Raw genomic sequence first — 27,126 nt, forward strand, 5'->3', positions numbered from 1 at the left:
TCAACCTACAACGGTCTACCAGAAATGGACTTTCGTAGTTGCTGGTCCTATGACATTTTAGAAATCAGGTTCTCATATATAATTAGCTCCTTGGCTTAATTCATGGGTCTCACATATTTATAACAAGGGGGCAGGGAACATGACAATCTAGAAGAGGAGTAAATATGCTTTTGTCTCATACTCCAGTGTCAACAAGTATGAAGCAATTTTGAAAGAAAAAGCAAATGTCTTGCTTCAGGAACATTCCTACTGTGTCTGTAAGTCCTTAGCACCGTATGTCTGGCATATAAGTGCTTCATCAGTGACCGTTTATCTTTCTTTAGGATTTGAATGTTTCCAGTAGGAATTCACCTCCCAGTGAGTTTATTAACTTCTCTTTTGGTCAAGATATGTACAAAAATTTAGTGAATCTTAAATTATGGATCCCGTTCATTGCGAACAATTATGTTTTATTTATAAAAACTCCAAATAGGCTGATTTTCATTTATACTCTTAGCAACAATATGATATATAATGTGATTAAAAAATACCCTTAAATGTACATTATATTTATGGTGTATATATAAACATACAAGTACTTGGGGTACCTGGGTGACTCAACCGGTTAAGCTCCTGACTTGATTTCAGCTCAGGTCATGATTTCAGGGTCGTGACCTGAGCCTCACATTGAGCTCCACACCCAGTGTGGAGCCTGCTTCAGATTCTCTCTCCACCCCCCAGCCCTTCCCTCCCACTCCTGCTCCCATGCACTCTCTCTCTCTCTAAAAAAAAAAAAGTAAAAGGGAAGCCCCAATGGCCCAGCGGTTTGGCACTGCCTTCGGCCCAGAGTATGATCCTGGAGACCCGGGATCGAGTCCCACATCAGGCTCCCTGCATGGAGCCTGCTTCTCCCTCTGCCTGTGTCTCTGCCTCTCTCTCTTTCTCTGTGTCTGTCATGAATAAATAAAAAATATTTAAAAAATAATAAAATAAAATAATAATTTTTAAAAAAACAAGTATTTTATATGCCAACAGTGGCAAATAATATTCTTTTCCAAAATTGTGATTATTCAGGGCTAACACTGGGTGAAAACAGCCCTAAGGGCAATGGCCCAGGTCCAAGGCTAGTTAGACAGCTCTCCTCCAAGTGGTGACTCAGGGATGGGCCTCTTCCAACCTGTAACACTGCCATTTTCCTGCATGACCTCCAAAATCACAATAGAAGGGGAAGGAAGGGGGTGGGAAGCATCTAACAGGCCAGGCCTGGAAGATGCATGCTTCGTGACCATCCGGCCTGTTGGCCATCCACGCAAGACCAGCCCAGGTGAGAGGGTGGCTGTGTGCCCAGGAGGGAGGAACATGAAGCAGAGTCGGGAATCACGTAATAGTGTCTCTCCCACAAACATTCTCTACGTATACGAGACATTTGCCTTGTAGTTTACAAACGTTTACATGGCACTTTCTAGTTACATCTTATTTACTTATCAGTAGAAAAAGCTGCAAAGCTGCTGCAATCGTTGCCACTTTACAGGAGAAACTCTAAGGCTTGCAGAAGTCATTTAGCATCCAAGCAGATGAGTGACGTGGTGAAGACATATGTCCCCACCACCCGGATCTAGATTTCAAGCCCTCACCACTGTGCTCAGCATACAGAACGTCAAGAATGCTGGACTAACGGAGTTTCTGTGATAGAACAGACTACAGACCATAGACCTAGAGCCGTCTTTCCACTCTCGGTGTAATCCCATAAAACAATCCACATGGGTGAAGTCAACAGAACAGTCAGGATGCCTTTCACCAGTAAGCAGTTGTATGTCAACCGTCTCGGGGAGTGTCTCAAAAACAAAATAAGAATCATTATGGCAACAATCCCAAAATGCGACCTGATTCTTATTCTGAAAGTCGGAGATATAGGCACAAATGTAGAACAGTAGGATTCAGTTGAAAAGTTAATGATGTGAGGGGTACCTGGGTGGCTCAGTGGGTTAAGCATCTGCATTTGACTCAGGTCATGATCCCAGAGTCCTGGGATCGAGCCCCGCATCGGGCTCCCTGCTCACTGGGGAGTCTGCTTCTCCCTCTCCTCCCAGTTTGTGCATTCTCTCACTATCTGTCACTATTTGTGTCTCTCTCTAATAAATAAGTAAAGTCTTAAAAAAAAAAGAAAGAAAATTAATGATGTGAAAGAGAACTCTGTAGAATTGGAGTCCAGTTCCCAGTCCTATGCCTTTAACTGAAAGGGAATATCAGGCGTCACAATCATTGTCATGGTGACAAGGAGATGACTGGTGCTTGGACACAGGACAGAACACACGGCTGGGAAGCCCGAGGCAATCCAAGCCGATCATAGGAGTGGCTATTCCTCCATCAACAAGATGCCCCTTCCTGATGGGAGGAGGTTTGGAGCCCAGGCCTAGAGAACGAGTCCGCACTCGTTGGCCAGGACGGGGCAGATGTACTTTCCACAGCTTCCTCTGCATGTTCTCTGTCCAGCATCAATATTTCCATGTTCGGGATGAAACAGAGTTACCTAACATTTAAAGGAATGACTTTCTCCTTTCAAAACAAGGAGGAATGTGCAGTATCAAATCTGGATTCCAGAAACCCTGGCACAGGACGACCCTGTGTCCCAAACTTTCTTGCCAAGGTTCCAGTTTATGCCCACGAGGCCCAGAGAAGGTTCCGGATGTGGCGGCAGCTTTTGGCTCTGAATGGTTTTGGCTGCAAGAACTACCCGGTGACTGATTTACTCCTCGATTTCGAGTCTTTTTTCCCCCCCTCCATCAAAATAATTCTCCACGAATCATTTCCATGTTTCCAAGGCAAAAATAGAAAAAAACCAAAAGCTGTAAGTTTAAAAAAAAAAAAAAAAAAAGGCCTGCGAACAGGAATGGATTTGCTATCCGACATCCCTTTCAGGAAACCGTCAGGTAAAATCAGGCAATGTAATGGGCAATTTGGTCTCAACTTCCCCACCAGGAGAAACGCCTGCGCGCACATGTACACACACATCCATTCCCAGGCGGGCCCCGCACCAGACCATAAGCTTCTAGTGAGACCGAATTCCTGTAGGAGGGCAGTTTCCTTTCTGCTATACCAACATAATGCTTCATTACACCAAGACACAGCACTCTCCGAGCTGCCAGGGAAGAAAAGAACGAAGCCTAAAATTCACAGTAAACTTTAACGTGCTAAGCGTAAATGCTAAGTGTAAATACCTAAAATGAATGTGTTCTATCAACCCTTTCCGGTTCTGTGTTTGATTCTTCCCATGGCCGAGGTGCAACTGGCCTCTCAAGAGGCCACTGGCTCAGTGTTCCCCGCAGGTGCCGTGACTGCCACACAATCAAACCCCCCATCACACTCTGAGTCAGGGGCGTGGGGTGGGCCTCGACTTTTGTTCTGTGGGCATCGCCAGAAAGAACGTCAAGCACCTGTGGTCAGTAAATCCAGTAATTCAACTGGGTTGGAGAAGATGCCGGGTGCTTGATCAGAGGTATCCAGTGGAACCTGCCCAGGGACTCAACAGTGGACGGTCCCCAAACCTCCTACCCTGGGCCAGGAGCTGACAAAAGGACCCAGCCCACCTTCAGCTTCCCCAGGTAAGTGGGTCTCATGATGAAGCAAGATGTCCCACTGAGCTAAGAAACTCTCACCCACCCTCTTCCTACACTCTGATCCCTCTGTCCACCGTGGTCCTCAACAGGCCCGAGAGGCACTTGGCCAGAATTAGAGGGAGCAGTTGGATTTATTTTTTTATTTATTGAATGTTGCAATATTGCATAGCATCTCTAATAAAATATCAGACACCTGGCAGGAACCCGAGGTTCTGATGTTCTTTAGGTGATCATTAAAATAAACACCTCCCTCAGCTCTACTGAGGAGTCAACTAGAAGCAACCCAACCCCGGCATTCAATAATTTCACCTCAGAGTTATATGATATTTGGGAGTTTACATACTGTTTCCTTCCAGGTAGTCAGGGCAGGGACCATCATCTCTATTTTGCGGTGGAACGCACTATGGTTTTATTTTTTTTTAATTATTTATTTATTTATTCATGAGAGACCCAGAGAGAGAGGCAGAGACACAGGCAGAGGGAGAAGCACGGGAAGCCCAATGCGGGACTCGATCTCAGGACCCCAGGGTCACGACCTGAGCCAAAGGCAGATGCTCAACTGCTGAGCCACCCAGGTGCCCCCAGGAACAGGGTTTTAAAACCGGTGAGGGTTGTGTTGACTTTGCACCCAAACAAGCTGGCTCAATACACACTAAGCCATGCCAGAAACAGGACGACACGAGATCGCTTTTAATAGCAAAGAAACAAAGCGAGTGTGATGTCCAGCTCAGGAATAGGAAGCTGGTGAAGATGAAAAGATGCTTCCAAATTTTAAAGGAGGAAATAAAAAAAACCCTCATGGTTAACCCTCCCTCCTCTGTCGACAATAAAGGCAAGGTTCCGGTAGCACCTGACTGTGTGGCGGGCTCAGATCTGCACCGTCCTCCGCATCCTGGGCCACACGGCCACCCAAGCCCGCCGGTGGCTCCGTGTTTATGGGAGGGCGGCGGGGAGGACATGACCACCTCAGCTCCGTGGCGGGTTAAGCAGCCTGATTGAACACTGCTACTAATTAAGGGCCCCTCTCGTCTGGCAGGACCACCGGGGTACCTTCTGCACTTGTTCATGACCACAGCACCTCGCTCAGAAATTAACTCCTGATGAGTGCAGACAGGGGCCCAGCTGGTCCTCCTGAGTCCTCCCAAATAGATAAATGAAGTGTAATAAGAATGCTGCTGACTGCCAAGGCAAGAAGGGCTCTCCGTGACCTCTCGGTAAAATCCAGAGTATACTTTTACAGTGACTTAATTCTGTGCACTGGGGATACTTAATGCAGCCAGGGATGGTGTGAACAGGCTGATGGCCACAGGGACAGCATTGAGAAGTCCATCACCAAATGTCCTCTTATTAAGTATGAGCAAAAAGAATAAAGAGGCAATGTATGAGAAACTAATTTTCAATTGGCAAGCATTTTTGTTGGGTGAGATGTGCTATTTTTTCCCCAGCACTCTTCACGGGTCTAGGGACAACGGTGGCTTTTATTACAGTTTGCAAATTGTACAACCACTGCGCTCAGGTTTAAAATATTAAGCCCTCATTTCCCATCACTTATAGAGGACATCTCTCCCTAACGCTCTGTTTCAGAAGAGGGGAAGGGTGGCCATGATTGCCCAGGCCTTCCAGATAGAGAAACTCGATGGAAAGATGCGTTCTGGGTCACACAGCCAAGCCGCAGGGGAGATGGGACAAGAATCCAGAGGTCCAGCCACTCACTCCATTTAGTGCCCCGTAGGTCAGAGGACTCTCCCCCCTTTTATCTCAGTAAGTCAATGGGTGGTGATGGGGAGGGCTTGGAGCGAGGGCACTGGGGACCATGCATGGTCACCATGGTCCCAATGCACTGGCCCATGGTGACTAATGCTGAGTGTGGTCCTGTGTGTGACATCCTCCTCAAGATATGACAAAAGGACAAGAGCAGGTTGTGAAGAACTGCCCTGACCTCTAGATCGCACTGAAGCTACATCCTCCTGTGACTTTTTAAAGGAACAGAGGAGATCACCCAAGCAACAGATGAAATGACAACACTAGTCAATTTGGGTTTTTTGTTAACACAGCAAAAAAAGCAGGAAGCAGGATGACAAGATGAAGGAATGGGCGGGAATGGCATCTGATGCCTTGATGTCAAATTTTAAAAAATAAAAGGATGCCAAAGAGAAACTGCCACAGTTCCCCCCAGGGATCAAGGCAGAGGGGATGGAATGAGGTGGAGGAAATCAAGGAAGACACCTCTTTCCTTTAGAGAGTGTATTAGTTACCGACTGCTGTGTAACAAATATACCCCAAATCCAGTAGCTTAAGACACATTTATTATCCCTACTTTCAGAGAGTCAGGAATCTGAGAGTTGCTCAGCTGGGTGCTTCTGGTTCAGTATCTCCCACAGGCTGCAAGGAAGGTATCAGCTGGGGCTGTGGTCACCTCAAGGCTTGACCGGGATAGGGTCCACATTCGAGTTTAGTTACATACAGGCCTCAGCTTCTCATGGGATGCACATCAGTTTCTAGCCATGTGGGCCTCATCGCAAGGTGACTCACTGCACATCAGCTTGTTTCTCCCAGAGCAATGGCTCCAAAAAGAGGGAGTGAAAGAAGGCCAGCAAGACAGAAGTCACAATCCTTTTCATAACCTACTCTCAGAAGTGACATCCTGGGGCATCTGGGTATCTCAGTGGTTGCTTTTGGTTCAGGTCGTGATCCCGCATTAAGTTCCGCATCGGGCTCCCCATAGGAAGCCTGCTTCTCCCTCTGCCTGTGTTTCTGCCAATCTCTATATCCCTCATGAATGAATAAATAAAATCTTAAGAAAAAAAAAAGAACTGACATCCCATTACTTTTGCTATATTCTATGTTAGAAGTGAGTCGTTAGGTCCATCCCACTCTCAAGGGGGTGGGGGGGAGGCTTACAGAGGAACATGCATACCCCAGGGCAGACATCACCGGGTCCATCTCAAAGGTGGCTTACCAGAGAGATACTTCATTCTTTCCTTCTTGAATAAATCTAGAGATGGACTCTTCCACAGTGTGCCTCCTCAGACTCTAAGTGGGCTACCCATCATCTTCACATTCAACATCCTTTCTCACATAAGCAAGAACATCTTCACCCAAGACGTGGAGTTTTAAATATCAGGAAACATAACATACATGCCAGCCTGATGTCATTTTTTAGGTGTGGCTGCCCAGAGCTGGCACCCCTGAGGACTGACTGTTCGTGGCTCCTCCTGTCATGTGACCTGCCCACAGAATGGTGTAGTTGCTTCCCAGAGCTCAGCTCTGCACCCTTCCAGAAAGTATATGCAAGAGATACAGCCTCATAGTAATAAGCACCAACATTTGTCAAGAGCAAATGATGGCTGTGTACTGAGTCAGGACTTTGCATCCATCATCACATTTAATCCTTACAAGGAGCCTATTCCACAGATGAGGAAGCAGGGATGTACCCAGGACATGTAATTCCCCACCTCCTGGGATCCACCAATTAGTGTGAATGAATGGTGCTGATTAGCTCCTCGGGATTCTCTGTTGCATTAAGATAAGCATCAGACCCGAAGAGGTCTCATGACTGAATGGTTGTATGTCCATCACACAACCATATGCTCAGAAAATCTAAAGGAATTAGTGTAAAGCTATTAGAATAAAAATTAACTTAGTAAAGTATCATAATAGAGAATGTAGAAAAGCCAAGTGTTAATATATAACTATGTGCTAGTAATAACTAAAAAACTTTGTGATAATCTATGCTCATTACAGAAAATTTAGAAGAATGTAGCAAACTAAGGCTGGGACATTGAGTCACCTAGGATTCTACTACCAAAAAGCATTTTGGTATATTTCCTTAAACTTTTTCTTCTATACTTTGCGGGTGTATGAATTTTTTTTTTAATTGTTATACTACAGAGGCTGACTATCCTTTTTTCACTTTGCACAACATCAGGAGCATTTTACTCTTATTAATAAATGTTCTTCAGGGCGCCTGGCTGACTCAGTCAGTAAAGCATGAGAGTCTTGATCTCAGGGTTGTGAGCTCAAGCCCCGCATTGGGCATGGAGCCTACTTTTAAAAAGGAAAAAGAAATGAAAAGAACCAGGGCAAAATAAATGTCTTTAAAAAGTGTACCTTGAAAAATTCAATTTTAAATGGCTACCATCATATTCTTATAACCTAATTTTAAAAACGATTTCCTTTTACTCATTTAATGGGTCACAAAATAAGTAAAAACTTTGTTCCTGTTTCTCATTTCCTGCCTTTAGCAAAAATTATTTGAATATCCATTTCAATTCTCATATTGGCTTTTTAGCTATATTTCTTTGCATTTTTAAATGGCTGCACCAGGGATTACCATATACATCGTAACTTTTCATAGCCCACTTATAGTCAATATTGTACCACTTCCTGTAAAATACAGAAATCTCTCAACAATAGAGGTGCTTGCCTACCCTTATGATTGTTATAGCTACCATATCTGCAAATGTTACAAGCCCCACAAGACAGTTATAATTTTTGCTTTTAATAGTTACATGATTGACAAAGAAATTGAGAGAAAAAAACACGAGGAAAAAAATGGTATTTTGTATTTACCCAAAAATTGACCATTTTCGGTATTCTTCGTTATTCCTCAAGAGTCCCAGTTCCCATCTAATGTCATTTCATTTCCCTCCAGCTTCAAGAAGTTTCCTCTACCATTTCTTGAAATTCAGGTTGGCTAGGGATGAATCCTTATCATTTTCTTTATCTAAAAATGTCCTGATTTTCCCTTCACTTTTTTTTTTTTTTTTAAGCAGCTTCCATCCCCAGTGTGGAGCCCAGTGTGAAGCCCAGTGTGGGGCTTGAACTTACAACCCTGAGATCCAGACCTAAGCTGAGATCAAGAGTCAAACGCTTAACTGACTGAGCCATCCAGGCGCCCCGAATGTTATTTCTTTTGTTCTGGTTGGCAACTACCTTGGCTGAACCAGAATGCAAACTCTTCCTCTGGGCAGCAAATTCAGTCTTAGTTCTGATCTTCTATCACTACCTGAGGTTCTTTTAGTCTAGTCCACGCATGCATGGTTCAACAGCTGAAGATGTGCACAGACAGAATTTGGAGGATGCCCTCTCTGAACCCTTCCCTTCTGGTGCTCTTCCCTCACTGCACTGCTAGCACTTGGCCTGAGGTTACTCTGGATGGCTCTAGTTTTTCCCTTTACAAGGACAGAGTCTCACCAGAGCCTGCCTGCTTCTGTTCATTCTTCAGTGACTTAGGATAACTTTGTGTGTTATGCTCAGTTTGCAGGATTATTTTCAGGAGGAGGGAGAGGAGTCTAGTCAGCTCTTGGTCCATCATTCTCAGAAAGAGAAGTTAAAGATCTCCATTTCTAAGTATCATTTGCCTCTAACAAGAACCAAATTGGCCAAATCCAAACCAACTCTGTAGAGAGTAAGAAGCATGATGGATTATAAAATAATAATTCACAAGTCCAGAGCACAAGCTGAGAGACAGCCAAGACAAAGAACAAAAGATAAGTACATCCCTCATTTGCTGCCCCTAGAGTGACTAGTACATCATCTAACTTCCTACTCTGAAAATGATTCCGTACAAAATAATATCAGTTAATAAATGAAGAAGGAAAAAAAGACAAGAAAAATTCCCATTTTGCAAACCTTAGAGAACTGATTCAAGCAAAGGATCGCCAAGGTTGTAGGTGAACAGAATATTGCCTGGTGTGCCAAAGGGATGCTCCATGGATTACTCACTGAAAGAGACCATAACTGTAGAGAGAACAGGTAGTGGAGCTTCTCACCAAGTGATCCAATCAATAAGAAAGGTACAATATGTGACACAATACGAAATACACAGTATCACCTAGAAAGTTTGCCTTCCCAAAATATTTAACCTGAATCAAATCAAATTTTTATACCTAACTTCTAGTTTACAAGAAACTGAGGAGCTAGAGGAACACAAATGTCACCACAAGGCCACAGCCAAATCCAGAATGTGGGGTATTTGTTAAGATAACTGCTCTGGTCTCTCCAAAACCTTGATGTCATTTTTTAAAAAAGAGATAAAAGAAATATGTCAAACAAGTGCAATGCACAATTCTAGTCCACTCTTTTGGCTGGTTCTGACTCTACATCGGGAATAAAATCCAGACTAAGGTGATTTTTGGAGTCAATCTTGAAATGGCATCGAGAATGGTGAGAAGCCCACCATTTCCTCTTTCGACTCCAGAAGTGACTTGGAGAAGAATGGCTTGTACGTAATACCTGTCCCTCCAGTGTCCATAACTTGCTGACCTATGACTTTGGGAAAATAAAATACAGCACCTGTGAGAATAAGGTTGATTGGGATCACCCGGCAAAAGTGAAGTCTCAGTGCTAGTAATTCACATGTTCACAATATTCATGTATTGATCTACAATATGCCAGATGCTGAGGTAAGCAACCGAGGGTATACCCCAGCCTTTGTGGAACTACAGTTGAGTCAGAGAGAGAAAATAGGCTGTTACAAACCAATGGAATAAGCAGGATGATGAGTCAGTCAAGTAGAGTGTTCGAGAGTGCAAACATCTAAGGGACAGGGGAAGAAAAGGAGTACTATGGAGGCCACGGGGAGAAGACAGCAGATCTCCTTCAAGAGAAAATAGTTGACTGATAGCCTCTAGCCACTGCCAGGATACAGTACAGCTCCAGGTCCACATATTAGGTGCAGAGTCATTGTTTAGTGAACAAGTAAGTGAATCTCGATCACCCATGCCCTCCTTGGTCCCCACAAGTACTTCAGATAACTGTGATGCTCGTATAGGTTTTAGTTCCAGTAATCTAGTGCTCCTTAACAAACCACTTCAAATGTTAGTAGTTTCAGTAACTCCATCATTTATTTTACTCACAAATCTGTATTTGGGGCAGACGTAAGCAGTTGTGTCAGCTGGCACAGCTCCAGTGAACACAGAAGATCTATTTCCAAAATGGCACAGGCACATGGCTAACAGGTTGGCACTAGCTTGGAGTTCAGCTAAAGCTGGGCTAGGAACTCAGTTCTCCACAGACCCATACAGGCTTCCTCTCAGCATGATGATTGGACTCAAGAGCAAGTGTCCCAAAAGACAGTAGGTGGAAGCCACCATTTCTTAAGGCCTGGGCCCAGAAATGAACTGTCACTTCTACCATTCTATTGGTTGAAGCAGTCACAGAGCCCACCCAAATTCAAAGAGAGGGGACATGGACCCTAACTACTCATGGAAGGATCAAGCCTCTTCTTTTGAAATGGGCTATTTAAGAACTAAAAAGGTATATTTCCTTCAAACCATAGTATATACACACATACACACACACATATCAGTATCCACTCAGTATGGCATTTGTTACCTGGGGCTTGGCAACAAATCACCGGCTCCCCTTACCAAGTCAAGGAAGGCTTTGAAAAGAATACACATTTGTCTTACAGTGTAGGAACAAAACTGATCCAAGTTTCCTTAACTAAACTCAATGTTCATTCACTTACACAACTTTTTTTTTTTTACACAACTTTCTTTTTTTTTTTAATTCTTTTTTTTTTAATTTTTATTTATTTATGATAGTCACACACAGAGAGAGAGAGAGGCAGAGACACAGGCAGAGGGAGAAGCAGGCTCCATGCACCGGGAGCCTGACGTGGGATTCGATCCCGGGTCTCCAGGATCGCGCCCTGGGCCAAAGGCAGGCGCTAAACCGCTGTGCCACACAGGGATCCCTACACAACTTTCTTTGAGCAATTACTATATGTTATCCTAGGAACAGAAGGGAATACAAAGATTAACCAAATACAGCATTTTCAAATTGCTCTCAATCTATTAGGGAAACAAATACACCCATTACAATGAACTCTAATGAGATAGAATTCAGGGATGCCAACAATGAGCAAAGTCCAAGGACCCAGAAAGAGAAAAGGAAGGAAACACAGGGAACGCTGACATTCTCCACATTTACCCCAACAGGGGTCAACTTATATCTTCATTTCTCTCTGTCATCTCCAACTGGGCTCCCAGCCCTATGAGGTAGCCACACAGAATTCCAAAATCCAAAAACATTTAATACAGGATCCCTTTAAATGATATGTCCCTAAGAATGTCAACACAATTTGAAAAATGACTATTAATTTTATACAGTTTTTTAAAACTTTAAAGCTCTACTACTAAAACAATATATGCATGCATGAGGTATAAATCCCACCCCCACGCCTACATAACAGTAGTTCTGGCTTTTCCCAATTGCTTACTCTGGTCTTGTCACCTTCCAATTACAGACCTGAAACCAACTCAAGAGTATTAACATCTCACTGCCTGCTCCTAAATTGCATTTGGCTCAAATATCAAAATAACACTCAGCTAGAAATTGACATTCATGTGCTCCTGAGGCTACTTGCTACCCAGGAACTTTGGTTGATTCCAGGAATCAACAAGGACAGTAATATCCTAAAGAATTATTGTCATTGCAAGCATCAGGAGAGGTCAAAGACTAAAGATTTTACTCCTGAAGCTTTAGACTACTTTATTTTTATGACTTTCCTTAATCAGATCTCTCTTTAAGACCTCCATCAACTCCTTCTGTCATTTAAAGTATTTAAAGAGTTTGTTGCAGATTAAGAATGGTCACAGATTCCTTGAGGCCTATTGAAAGGTGGGGGTCTATGTCCCTTCCCCTTGAACATGGTTGGGTTCTGTAAATGACCAATAGAATACAGTAGAACAATCTCTCATGCAGGCCTTAAGAGATTGAGAGCTCTCACTGCCTGTTTCCTGGAACATTCTCTGGGAATCCTGAGCTGCCATGTAAAAAGTCTGAAAGCCTTGAGACAGTCACTCTGAAGAGGCTAAGAGTTCCACTACGAGACCACAGCCTTCCAGCCCTCCCACCAAGGAGACAGTCGTGTAAGTAAAGCCCATCTTCCTCCCTCCTGCCCAGCCCATCCACCAGTGAGTTATCACCATGTGAGCTCAGCCAACACAGCATAGAGACAAATAACTCAGCTCAGCCTTGACCAAATTTCTCACCCAGAAAAATGACTGGATATAATAAAATTGTTGTTGTTATAAGTCATTAAGGTTTGGGATGGTTTGAACTGTAGCAGTAAATAACCAGAACAAATTTTAATCTTGAAACTAATAACTTTGGTTAAATGTATGCAAAAAACAAAAATGTAATCACAGAGGAACTATGAACAGAATATTCTTCTCACAGCTGACCTACTACCCCTGATAGCTATCAGCAAAGATTAGATCCTGGTTCAGACAGCTTGTCTAAAAATAATACATTTCATCTATGCAATGTAACCATAGTGCATTTTAATAAATTATCCTTTAAATATCATTCATAATATTTTCCAGTTTTTACACTTTTAACTGCCAACCATCTAGTCTCTGATTTATTGGATTCTACCCAGAGAGAGCACACTTTCATCTCTTTAATGATATAACTGCCAGGCCCTTAGACATTTTATTATTCTAGTGTAACACAATTCAAGCTAGTAGTGATCTGCTTATCTTTCAAGACCATGCACAGTATGCATCTCTTCATTTTTAGAAACCGATCTTCAAAATAGGTAACCCAGTACAGAACAGTTGAGCCAGAGAAGCAGAAACCTCTGCCTTCAGTAGGGTGGATCCCTGTCTCAAGAAGGACCCAACCACCACATCGTTAATAAGCCAGAGCAACCTTCCCACTGCCACTATAGTGAATGTAGCAGAAGAACTAGAATCTCAGCTTCACAGTCTAGAAATTGGGAGACAACATAGTTTGCCTCAGGAAACTAGGTATGAAAATAAGATTCATCTAGTAGTGGTCCTCAGAGAAACGTGGCTTAAAAATTAAATAACTGACAAAGATCTCTTCCCACTTATGACACCAATATATAAATATGTGGATCATAATTAATCTCTAAACTTTCACAAAATCCCTGCTTTTGAACCTGCTACTGAACCTGACCTCTGAAAAAGGTCAGCAGCACCAGACAGCGTGAGATAGTAGAAAGGGCCCAGGATGTGACTTGAGAGCCATAGCATCTAGTACAGACTGGCTGTTGACCTGACAAATGGAGACACAAACCAGCTCCTCTCTTTTTTTAAAGATTTTTTTAAAGTAATTTCTTCACAATGTGGGGCTCAAACTCACAACCTCAAGATCAAGAGTCACATGCTCCACTGACTGAGCCAGCGAGGCATCCCTCTCTGTCCAGAGGGATGGGGAAGAGCTCGTAAGTCCTTTCCACATCTGAAATTCTGTGATTCTTTATTGTTCTAGGAATGGCTGGGGCACCTAGAACACTGGACTGCTCCTTGCACCCTACCAGGATCATTCTGCTTCAGTAGGAGATTGTAGGACACACTCTAGCCTCATGAACACAAGGAATGGTCCTACAAAGGATAAGGATAAAGCCAGGCTAAGGTGAAAACTACTGAGGCTTTATGGAATTGACTCTGCCTCTAAAATCTACTTAGTAAATGTCTCCTCCCACTGACCTTCTTAGAGTCTGATCAAACTGGGAGATAATGGATTCCCAATGGAAAATATCAACCTCCTATGACATTATTTATAATTTTTATAACACATAGAGTATGTTAATTAACATCTTAAAGTGCTAGATATCCTTTACGTCACTTATGCTCTAGTTTATCCTTTGACCTCAGAACAACTGTTAGTTGAAGGATATGACTGCCTAATACTGAAATCTACCAAATTATGTCTTAGAATTTTAATTTTTGAAATAAGTTTAAAAAGAATTATTATGTGAGGCTTCTTCATAGGCCCCCCAATGCAGATCTTGTTATCTTGATTTCAGTTGTTTGTTTAAATGGCTAAGAAAATTATTTCCTCAACAAACAAATACTAGTCGCCAAATTTAGTGAGTTTAAAAGAAGAAAGTATATATGGGGGGCACCTAGGTGGCTCAGCAGTTGAGCATCTGCCTTTGGTTTGGGTTGTGATCCTGGGATCGAGTCCTGTATCAGGCTCCCCAGAGGGAGCCCTGCTTCTCCTGCTGCCTATGTCTCTGCCTCTCTCTGTGTGTCTCTCAAGAATAAATAAATATTTTTTTAAAAAAGTATATACAAAAAAGTAAACCAGAGACCATATACCAAAAAAAAAAAAAAAAAAATCAGATATACAAGGAGTCTTGAATTCCTGTTTTCTGGCAGTATTATGCCACATGTATTTGCAAACATGTAAACAACATGATAATTTTGCTGCAACTAGGAATATCTCTTTACCAGGTTATAAATCTAGTCAGCATTCCCCCCATACAACCTACTTCATGATACTAAGCAACGCAAACACACTGCCAAACAACCAGTGTTTTAATATTCAAGCTCCCATTTCTTCCACCACATAATTTCCTGTAATACTCTCATTCATGTCTGAGGTCCAAACGCATTCTTATTGGTGCTTTTCAGGTCAGTATGCCAATAGCAAGAAGACTCATTCTTGAAAGATTGAGCTTTCCGAAAGATTGAGCTTTCCGAATGAGTCCTGAAAGAATTCTACTAACACTGCATATTTCCTGAAGAGGGATAATGTAAAAAAGCAAAATTTTAAGAAAATGGCTCTAATGCCATTTTCAGTTAAAAGCACTGGGAGATTTACAATGATCAAGTAATATGTCAATTTCTTTCAAATCTTGCCAACATTTGATGCCAACACAATTACAAGTTGGAAAAATGTGTAATGAATAAGGCAGCTCATAATTTCCCTTAGAATATGTATGTACAACTTATTAAGTGGCATAAAAAGCAAAGAGTCATGGCAAATGTTGAAACCCTAAATCTGAGTTTCATTGCTTTGGGGCATTTGAGTCAAACTCCATCATCTGGAAGTACCTAACAATAAGAAATATTAGGTCACGAGCTGTTTTAGAAACACCTGCAATACTTACACCTAATGAGGTGAATAAATGAGAGCTTCAGGTTCCCCATCAAACAAGAAAACTTAATAGTTAAATCTGACATAATAAGCCCAAACTCGAACCCTGTATAAATGAAAATACTCACATGGAGGGCATTTTCGCTTCTAAATTTTGTGGTTCAACTCCACTAGTTCCCTTACCTAAAGCCACCTGGTGGAAAAATGTGCCCCCAATTCTAGATCAGTATGGGTTTTTCCAGAGTATGGCTTAATTTATTGGAGTCTCTAAAGGCTCAAAAAGAATAGATATAGCTTTCTCTTGATGTCTTCTGTCCTCACCCCCACCCCACCCTCAAAACACCTATAAACTCGGACAGAGGCAACGAGCCACTGACATCTCGTTCCAAACCCCAAATCCCATCCTTTTCAAAGTAAGAGCCAGGCCAAAGGCAGGATGTGAATGGATGACTCTCTAGGCTTTCCCCTTGGAAACTGCGTACGTGCCTTATATACCATCACTTTTTCCCAAAGAGGAGATCATTTTGTTTTCTAGCCATGTGGACTAGAGCTTGGATCTTGAGGGTTGCCAGGTTTTGCAAATCAAAATACAGAATGCCCAGCTAAAAGGTGAATTTTAGTATATGTGCTGCCAAAGCGAGCACTAAAAGGTGAATTTTAGATGACAAATGACAGATAATGTAGTAGCTTAAGTATGTCAAAAAAGACTATTTTCTCTGGCAAACCTATGCAGAACATTCATAATACTAAGGAAGAGAAATGAACACCACTACCTCTTCCTGAAAGCCCAGGAAGCAGAGAAAGGCAGCTAGGAGGTGTGAGAAGAAGTTAGAGGTGAGGAAAGGGAAAAGACACATAAAGAGAAAATAAAGTCTTTAGTAGAATTTCCACATGGTGCTGCTCAAACTTTAACATGTGCACCAATCACCCAGGGATCTTAGGAATTTAACCTGTGGGCTCTGACCTGCTAGGGCCAGGGGTCCCCGGTTTTCATCTTTTCTCAGGTGATGCTGGTTGATGCTCGTGGTGGAAAGCTCTCTGAAGCTCTGCTAGACAAGATGGGGGACATCCAAAGGGTGCCGGTAAGCAGCTGGTGAGGAGGGGGAAAGAGGGCAGCAATTCAAGAAGTTTTTCAGGCAGTTAAGGTTAAATACAAAGATCTGATCTCTTGTGAATTTTCTTCTAATTCCTCTGTGTGAGAAATAATCACTATCATCATACATACTAAGAAACAGGTTCTAAGCCAAAAAAAAAAAAAAGAGAGAGAGAGACAGAGAAAGAAAAACACAAGCATCAAAGAATCTCAGACATGCATGGTTTTTGTATTATTGTTGAGAATCAAAGCAGCATTATTTAAGAATCTAGCACAAAAGCCTTGTCACGTTTAACAACCCAGTAAACACAGGGTGTAAGTTGTGCAGAATCCATCAAATTGGTGCTCTTAAAAACCAACTTGAGACCCCAGGCTTTGGCCACAGCATGGCCCTTGGGGGCAGCCTTTTGAGAGCTGTCACGAAAGCTGTCCAAATCTCGTCCAGCACATACTTGCTGCAGTTACCACCTCCTATTTCTCTTCCACCTCCCGGAAGACAGGAGAGGCCCGGCTCTCCACGGAACATGGTGTTCCATCTTGTCACTGGCGGCAATGAGTCTGGCTTGGGTCTCTATTCCGGATGATTCTACGCCCACATGAGCTCTCAGGAGGCAAGGACTGAAGGGCCCCAGGCTCTGGCTCCCCAGGGCTGTGGCCACATATACATGCAGACTCAGTGCACACAGACAGTGGACAGAAAAGAGGCAGACAGTCTCTAAATTCCCTTTAGGTCTTAACCAGGAAAAACACCCCAATGTGTAAATTTCTCAAAGTGTGAGTAGGCAAAGGTGAGCATTTTTTCCACACTAGCACTTTTTGCAGATTTGGACACTGTTCAAAAGTGTTTATATTTATTTGGTTTCTTGGGGGCGAGGGAGCAGGGCTGCTGCTGGTTTGGAGGCAATAAATGGAGAATATGGAAAATCAGGTGTACCAGGACTGTGAGAATGTGCAGGGAGGCAAGAGCATGTACACACCAATATGTGCATACATGCCACTTTCCAAAAGTTATTTGGAGAAAAATTTTCCAATTTTTCGGCAGCTTATCATATGGGCCTGGGGTGGACATCTATAACCAGGGACATAGACACATGAGATTCTTACAGTGTCCTTGATGTCTCTGGCTCAGGAAAAAATTTAAAAAGCCACTGGGAACTTGGGTAAACCATAGACTAGTCACCTCAGATTCCCTTCTCTTACTGAGCTTCTCTAGTCCCAAAGCCAAGTCTCTAGCTAGGTCCAAGGACACAGAGTTTATATGTAAGTCGATGCGGCCCCTGAAGGGTGTTGCTAGAGATACTAACCCAATCACAAATATTTATTTTGGGAAGTAGAGATACAGAGCTCTGGTTGGTGCCCACAGACTCCTGGTCCAATAAATCCTAATTGTATGCACATACATTCATTTTATCATAAAATCCTATTTTTCCACTCATTAGAATTCATCATTCCAGAACCAATAGATGACCCTCCTAACATTTCGGACACGGAAATTACTTTTTTCCAGATGATGGAGAGCTCTTTCACTAGCATGTAGGAGATTATGTCCCAAGACAAAAAGAAGGCGAGAGACACAAACTTGTCTTATCATTGCCATGCCCACAAATAAGGGCACCAAGAAATACTTTCCAAAGCTCCTTGCTCTAAAGACTGTGTTAGTGATGGCTCCACTTTACGATGGTGCAAAAGCAACGTGCATTCAGTAAGAACCATACTTCGGATTTTGAATGTGTATCTCTTCCCGAGCTAGTGCTATATGGTAGGATAGATACTCCCTTGGGATGGTGGGCAGGGGCAGGGACCCACAGCTCCCAGTCACAAAGTCACGAGGGCAAATGACCCCTACACTTACAACCATTCTGCACCCATACAACCGTTCTATTTTTCACACTCAGCAGTTTTCACTAAATTACATGAGTTAGTCAACCCTTCATTAAAAAAACTGGCTTGGTGTTAGGTGGTTTTGCCCAACTGGAGGCTAATGTAAGTGTTCTAACGTATCAGGGAGGTGAAGCTAAGTTATCACGTTCAGTAGGTTAGTTGTCTTAAATGCATTTTGGGCTTACCAATATTTCCAACCTACGATGGGTTTAATGGAACATAACTCCATTATAAATCAAGGAAGGGAAGAGTTGATTGGAATGGGACGCCATCCTAAGTTGAGGAAGAGCTATACTGATGTAAGGGATGGCCTAGCATTGGCTTGAGGTGCCAGGACCTTAGCTGACCCCAGACGAGGGTCAGAACATGACTGCATTCTCGTGAACGGCAACGATGTCGCCAGAGGTGGGCAGGCCACAGCTGCCAGTAATCCAAGCACCCCTGCTCCTGCTTTTTGCTTTATACTCACAGATATGAAAGAACGAGGTGGTAATATTTCCTTTTTCGTGACTAGCAACCTTTTCTTTTTTTAAAGCCTGACAATGATACTAATTACTTAAGCAACGGATCAGATCAGTAGTCAGCTGTTGCCACTGCTCAGATCCCAGTAAGACTTCCATTAGCAAAAATTAAAGTTGGCTTTCCTCCTTCCTGGCAATCATTCAGAGCAACCTTGTTTGGCTGTAATACACCATGGCTGTTGTAGGAACTTTCCGGAGCAAAGCGTAAGCATTTGATAAAGGTTAAGATTAAATTAAAATGAATGACTAAGCATTAGATAATAGGATACGTTATGTGCCATATTATTTTCAAAATAGAAAAAAAGCTACTCATGTGGAATCTTCCAATATAAAGGTAGATTATAAACACTGTTACTTTCCCTTTTACTCACATTTGGAGTTGCTCTGGTCTTACCATTTGCGCCTTTGTTCGGTCTGGACTTAATTGGTTTCTCTACCCTTCCCTCTAAAATTGAGTCTTTTCACCAAATGACCCTGAATTCGCCTTAATTTGATTTTCTGGGTTTACTGCGTTTTCATCTTCTAAGAACCGTTACTTATCTTGTGCCATAGTTGTGATCACTTCTCCGACATTTGTTTGACTATGGCTCAAGATTTAAAATTTTTTTAAAAGGAGAAGAATTTAAATCTCTTAATTCTCAAACACTCACCTATTCTGCACCCATGGGGTATCCCCGCTCACCCCGCTCCTGCACTGCCTTCCCCACCCACTGCACTGGGGCTTCTTGTCTTTGACATCATGCAGCTCCCTGAATAAAAGGAGACTGCAGTCTTGTTACCAATGAAACGAACTTTACATTAGAGACGTCCAAAATGTGTGGATTTGGTATAAGCTTCTTTCAAAAAGTACTACTCCATTATTGGGAATGTTTATGCCTAAAAAGAAGATTCTGTGTTCTATTGTGTCAGAAGCTTTCAAAGTGCAATTGTTCAATTTGCAAACTGCAATTGGTTAACCAAGCTAAACTTAATTAGTCCAACGATCCTACAGCCCACATCAAACCCCACTGTTTGATGTATTCTGCGAGGTGTCCAAGCCGCCTACAGCTGTCTAAGTGCCACAATGAAAAGGCAGCTAGGCTTAGGTCTGGGAACTGAAATGAGCTGTTCTAAGTGGGGCTTTTCTTCCATTTTCTGAGGCTGCACTGCTCTGACCTTCTCCAAATCAATCCTTTGCGGATTAACATGTAAAGCAGTGTCGAATTAATTTCAGAAAGGGAATATGAGATCAGCCTAGGATCATACAAAACATCTAACTCCTAAACACACTAATGCTTCTAGCCATTCAATGAGAAGCTGTCAATAAAGGGAAAAAAGTCGGGGAGGGGGGCGGCCAGAAGGATTTGAAGGTTGGAGCAATCTATCAGACTAGTTAGCGCATTGCCTACTTCTGTGGCATGGCTAATGCATTCCTCTAGAAGTTAATCCTATTTCTAAAGACCATCCCGCTAGGGGCACATAGGCCGTGATGAATGAGAACTAAAATGCATTAAAATTCTCAACAACTTCACCAAAAGGCACACTATTAGATTCTGAGTGTCTACAATAAGACGGTTCATTAAAAGTGCAGGTCTTAAAGAAACCGCTTTTGTCCCTACAAAGTGAGGAGAGAGGATCCGATGTGTCACTTGTGACACCTGCAGCCAAAATATTTTTACATTAGGTTGTCCAAGTCATCACACGAGAAATGCAACATAAAACGGCAAGGGAAGGCCCTTCGCCGCGAGCTGGCTTAAATACCGTTATTATGTGCCTACACTCAGGGGAGGCTGTGTGTTTCCACAGCATTAGCCACACAACAGTGTCATTAAACCCACTTTTAAAAAATCAGACATGAAAGAGCACTTATTCAATTTCCCTTGAAGAAACTGCAGTGTTTGAACACGTCTCTTTTTCTCCCATTGTATTTTGCTTGTACTCAATTAAGAGATGATTTAGCCATTTATCACGACGGAGTTGGGGCTGAGCGTTTATACAGACATTGAATCTGGCTTTTCTTGCAGGCAGAAGTCTGTAACTACCTCTAGAAGACAGCTGACGGTGGCAGCCCTGAGACTGGAAATTACATCTTGATGAGCTGGGTCTTGGTCCCTGTCAACAGGCGTGGGGAAAGGCTGCTGGACAAGCCTCAAGAATGAGGCGGCGATGAATTATCACGCGGTGCTGATTCTAACATCAGAGATGCCAATAACACAACACTTGAGGCCCAACGGAGCTGCCAGGGAGCAGCAGGTGAGGAGGCTCTGTGAGACAAATCTGCAGAAGAGGGGGGCACGCCTCGAGGCGGGAGGGGGTATTTGTTGAGTGAATGAATGAATGAATGAAGGGATGGATGGAGTTGGACTTGGCTGCTGGGCTCAGGACAGTCACAGCTACTCAAATGGCTCAGGTTCTGCAAAAGTTCATCCTTGATGTGAAACACACGAGGGGGTGACCTGGATAGGGGAGCAGGGGCAAAGAGTGGGGAACAACAGAGATGGACATGTGACCGCGTACACGGTGTTTCTGTGCTTCATACATCCAACGATTGTGTCTAATCCTCATACCACATCAGGACGTTGGCATCTCTGTGTTACAGATGAAGCACCTGGAGCCCAGAGAGGGCAAGTCAGATGTGAAAGGTCACACAGCTTGCGGGTGCCTGACAAAGACTGAACTGGGATCCTTCAGACTCTAAAATCCAAACTCAGGTCGTGATCCTGGGATCCTGGGATCAAGTCCCACATCCGGCTCCCCATGCAAGGAGCCTGCTTCTCCCTCTGTCTGTGTCTCTCGTGAATAAATAAATAAAATCTTTAAAAAGATAAAATAGTATCCAAGCTCTTTCCACTTCTCTATAAAGGAAAGTCCTGTGCATCGTAGAAAATTAAAATATGGACTAACAGAAGGATTTGATGGAACGACACTAAATCCCTTACCCCCCAAATGTCTGCCACCCATCAGGTCTTAGATGCTACTCTCAGTCTTCCACTTCGTGGTCTGAGCAGCTTTTGTCTTTTGGATTACCCTGAGAGAGGCAGTCGAAAAGCCCGAGGAACTGGAAGTAGGTCTGCAGGTGGCTGCCCAGTGGAGTGGGGGCAGGAGCAACCTCCGCCAGAAAACCTAGCATGAGGAGTGCACAGCTGGAAGGTGACCTGGCGGTCCTGGACTGGGGCCAGCCCCGGTGCCCAGGACGTGAGGGTGCTCCAGCAAGTGGGTAAGAAGATAAACCAAGTAGCACTTGGGAAGGCATGGTCCCCCCCATGAGAAAGGGGGAAATAATCCACACAGTATATCACTTTACAGCATAAAAGGTTGTGAACTGGGACACAGGCCACCTGGGTGTTGGCAGGTTTATTTTACCACGTTCTTCTAGCACCCTGGGGAACGTGGGCATAGGGAGGGGTGCGCCGGACACACATTTCCTTCCACAGATTTGCCTTCCTTTGCATCTGCCTTTTGCACACAGTAAGAGTGCGTGAGGACTAAGAAGAACAAGAGAGGGGAGCCTGGGTGGCTCAGTGGTTGAGCGTCTGCTTTTGGCTCAGGGCATAAACCCTGGGGTCCCGGGATGGAATCCCACATCGGGTTCCCTTTAGGGAGCCTGCTTCTCCCTCTGCCTGTGTCTCTGCCTCTCTCTCTCTCTTTCTCTCTCTCTCTCCGTGTGTGTGTGTGTGTGTTTCATGAATAAATAAATAAAATGTTTAAAAAAAATAACAAGAGAAAACAACTGTCCATATTTCTGGTTTTGTTAAACCACAGCCATGAAGACTTGTAAAAAAAAAAGTGAGGTGACAAATTCTAGACACTCATGTGTGCATTCATTCATTCATTCACTTGGTTAACAGGCTAAAATGATCACCATCACATTCACCAAAAAATACGGACTGGGAGATTGGGCCTCTGCCAACTATGCAGAACCTTACTCCTCAATGTCGTGTTTCATGTTTTGCTCTAGCATGACCTCAATGTGACGCTATGAAAGCAAGTTTTCTGTACTCCTCTAACCCGGATGCTCACATTGTCACCTCCTGAACACCTTGTGAATGGCTTATATGATATCTAAGCATTTGTTTAAAACAACAAACAAAAAAAAACCCTTCAGGAATGTACTCTGAATAGACTGGAGGCTTAGTGCTGACTTTTCAGTACAAAGGCAGTCAGTGATTATCCTAAAGCTGACATAAGGTTTAAGATACAAAGTCTGGGCTGTAGGAAGTAGATGCAAGAAGCATGAACATTGATTCCCTACAATGACAATCATGACCAACACGAAGAAAGGCACGGGGAGGAAGAGGATGGGGAGAAGAGGGATGGGGAGGAAGGGGAGACATGGACACATGGGTGCTGGGTCCCTGGCCTAAGCACCAGGACCATCAGCCAGCCACCCTGATGAGCGAACAGCTAAAGCCAGTTGTCCTCATCTTCCCATGCCCACCAATGAGCTACTGTCACGCCATATACAAGTAATTTACAGTCCTGTTGATCGGTTTTATACATACTATGTGGTGATAAAGGGTCAATCCTCATCTAACGGGTGAAGCGGACTTAACAAAGCATATCCAGCAGACCTGGATATGCTGGCTTTTTTTTTTTATAAGTTTTATTTATCTAAGTAATCTCTACACCCAACATGGGGCTCAAACTCATGACCCTGAAATCAAGAACTGTAAGCTCTCCCAACTGAGCCAGTCAGGTGCCTCTGATATTTTTCTGTTTTTTTTAAATAAACTTTTTATTTTGGAATAATTTTACATTTACATGTTTTTAATGATATGGCAACTTAATGGTTTTCTTTTTTATTTTTTAAGATTTTTATTTATTCATAAGAGACAGAGAGAGGCAGAGATATAAGCAGAGGGAGAAGCAGGTTCAATCCCAGGACCCTGGCATCATGTCCTGAGCCAAAGACAGACACTCAATCACTGAACCACCAAAGTGCCCCAGTGGTTTTCTTTGTGATGGGCTTAGCATGTGTGACAGCAACCAGCACATATACACGCTTGCCCAAATCAATCAACAACTTGTTCGGGGATACAGAGATGTAGATACAGATGTGGTATCTAGGTAATACTTACATGAATTTTACCACTCATTGTATTTTAAAAATATGATCATCGAGGTTAACTGTCCATGCCTGGCAAATGCCCAGAAAATGGAAGAATAAGAAAAGGACAAGATCTAAGCGTTTAGGTTTAGTCACAGCAGGATAATGATTTAAAAAGCAAGTATTTTTTTAAACTATCAGTAAGTACAGCATTTAATTCACGGTAAGGCTAAAAGAAATGAAAACACCCAAATAAAAGTTAGTATATGACTCATGGATTTACCTGTTCTATAAGCAAGTGCATAACTGCTCAGGTTTTCTTGACCTGTGAGCCTGGACTTCTCCCCACCCCCTTTCTTCCTTTTCAAAGCACTGCCAAATATGATAGTGACTAACAGCCTTTTTTTTTTTTTTTTTTTTTGTATCTAAGTCCCCACTGATTGTAACATACATCTCAATTTCAGAAGTGTTAAAAATGTATCTTTTAGAGCTGGTGAAACAGTAATCGTATTAAACCCAAGCCAACAAAAACTACATCTCTTATTTGTTTGGATAATAATGCACAATGCCAGGCAGAGTGGAAACTGGGTAAATATTTACTGAATCAATGGATGGTCTGGGAGGTAATACTCCTCTGTTCATACAGAATTACTTGCGTTTGGCTGACACACCATCTTCTCTCCCCTCTGAACTTACCTATGTCTGTGACACACCCTCTTGCATGTGTTTCATTATAAGGAATTATGTCAATCATTATGGATACCTCTTTACCATATGTGATAATTTCCATGTAAACTACAAATACTAATTTTTTAACTTCGTCAAGGATTCAAGACGACTTATTGAATCCTTTCATGTACCCTGGACTTGTAAAGACAGGTATGTGTGAACGTGGTCTATGAAAAGACAAACAGTCCATTTACCACCTTCAGGCATACAGGATGTATGTGTGCTCTCATCTTCTACCTCTGCCTGTCTTTTTGCATTTTGTCTTGGAGCTAGGAGACAGTGTGTGTCCAAGTATGCACCCACGTGCTACAGGGCACGACACGTGTGATGTAATCTACTTCATAGGCTCCTTATCATCAGATGCACAGAGTCAGAGTCACCTGTATAAATTAAACTCAACTGGGTTTTTGTGTTTGCATTATCTACATAAATCTTTTTCTCTGCATTTGAACTATGTAGACAAGGCCTATTTAGTGGTTTCCCCTCCCATCCACGGAGGACAAAACTCCATTTGCTGGCCTCAGAGGTTCTCTTGTGTACCTAACACCATGACATCAAGAGAAATGAAAGAGAATGTGAATGCCATGCTTGCTGGAAGACCAATGAGGATAGAGGACAGTGAACAGAATTATAATTAGTACTAAGATATTGTCACTTCTCAACAGAAAAAAAACAGGCAGGAAAAATCAGAATATTGGAAACACATTAACAGGCCACTCTACTTGTTGCCTCCCTGGTAGCACAGATGGAGAGAGAAATCTTTTAGTATAAGCTATTGATGAAAGCCCATTAACAAGCCATCAAAGAGTCATTTCAGCAAATAACCCATGGACTACCTGCCTCTTCACCTGGTTTCCCTGCCACGCTCCTGGATGCCATTTGGGATGGTCAAGGCCAAATATAAAGCCACCTCTGCTATCTCAGGCAGAATTTTTGCTTCTTGTAGGTATTCTCTTGCCCATACTATATGGAGACATTCTCCTTCAGAGACTTAACAAAGGACTAGAACCAAAGACAGAACCTGGGTGAGAGGCAGAAGCCCAGCAAACAGAGTACAGACATGTGCACTCCTCCTAACCAGGAGAGCAACAGAAGCTACAAGAGTAAAGGGTAGCGTTTTCCTCCTATTCCTGGGGCCAGATTTAAATCAGTGACTTAGAGCTGGTACATAGAGGTGCTTCCATCTAAATGCTGGTTATGTGGCTTTGTTAAAGCTCTTAACCATTATACTATGTAACCCATAGTGCAGGTAGGGGGGCTATATGGTTAATACTGAGCTCAGACTGGCCTGGGTAGAGCAGAGTTTATCGAAACAGGATGCAAATACCATGGTGATATGTAGAGCAATCTGAAATGACATTAGAACTTTCGAAGCCTGGCTGTCAAAGCCCACCAGGAACGCATCTGAAGTCAGGGTGGAAACTGTACAACTTGCTGCAGAAAGGAATTCACAGAGGAGCCAGGGAACATTCTGGTAGGGAGTTGGGAGCCACCTACTACAGACTTTGGGCTTGTGCTAACTGCTTCTATGGGGTGGTTATCAGTAGAATAGTGTCCCCTTCCTTAAAAAAAAAAAATATATATATATATATATTAGAGTCCTAAGTCCCTGTAGCTCAGAAATTTGACCATATTTTTGGAAGTAGGGTCTTCATAGAAATAAGTTAAAATGAGGTCATTTAGGGGAGACCCAAATCCAATTCAACTGATATCCTTATCAAAAGGGGAATATTGGACACAAAGACAGACAGACACACAAGGAAGATGATGTGAAGAACAGAAAGAAGAGGGTCATATGACTGGAGTGACACAGCCACAAGCCAAGGATGTCACAGACTGCTGGCCACCACCAGAAGCTGGAAGACATAAGAAAGGAGACAGCCCTGCCAATACTCTGATTTTAAATTTCTAACCTCAAGAACTATGAGACGATAAATTTGTCATTTTAAGACAAAAAGAACTGATTGGCCATTATGGAACTCTGAAAATTATACTGCCTAGATTTCAAATTAGTTTCCTATCAAAAACTAATTACGGGGGATCCCTGGGTGGCGCTGCGGTTTAGCGCCTGCCTTTGGCCCAGGGCGCGATCCTGGAGACCCAGGATCGAATCCCACGTCGGGCTCCCGGTGCATGGAGCCTGCTTCTCCCTCTGCCTATGTCTCTGCCTCTCTCTCTCTCTGTGTGTGACTATCATAAATAAATAAAAATTAAAAAAATTAAAAAAAAAACTAATTACGGGGCACCTGGGTGGCTCAGTGATTGAGCATCTGCCTTTGGCACAGGTCGTGATCCCAGGGTCCTGGAGTCGAGTCCCGCATCGGGCTCCCCACAAGGAGCCTGATTCTCCCTCTGCCTCTCTCTCTCTGTGTGTTTCTCATGAATGAATAAATTTTTTTAATATTTTTTTTTATTTAT

At 42.9% G+C, this 27,126-nt stretch overlaps 1 protein-coding gene and 1 long non-coding RNA gene across 9 annotated transcripts in view; one reads left to right on the forward strand and one right to left on the reverse strand.

Moving 5' to 3' along the window:
- The window catches only part of HLCS (holocarboxylase synthetase), a 226,248-nt gene that overhangs the window by 45,497 nt on the left and 153,625 nt on the right, over positions 1 to 27,126 (reverse strand). The window lies entirely within an intron of this gene.
- On the forward strand, positions 2,246 to 21,722 carry LOC111093563. Of its 2 annotated transcripts, XR_005382359.1 has the most exons (6): positions 2,246 to 3,581; positions 8,856 to 10,003; positions 12,309 to 12,475; positions 16,463 to 16,540; positions 20,957 to 21,185; positions 21,532 to 21,722. It is a non-coding gene; the product is annotated as an uncharacterized LOC111093563 (long non-coding RNA). The 2 variants fall into 2 exon arrangements; XR_005382360.1 differs by lacking the exon at positions 8,856 to 10,003 and having other exon boundaries at positions 2,250 to 3,581.

The sequence above is a fragment of the Canis lupus genome, chromosome 31, assembly GCF_011100685.1.
Source record: "Canis lupus familiaris isolate Mischka breed German Shepherd chromosome 31, alternate assembly UU_Cfam_GSD_1.0, whole genome shotgun sequence".
In the NCBI taxonomy this organism is placed as follows: Eukaryota; Metazoa; Chordata; class Mammalia; order Carnivora; family Canidae; genus Canis; species Canis lupus.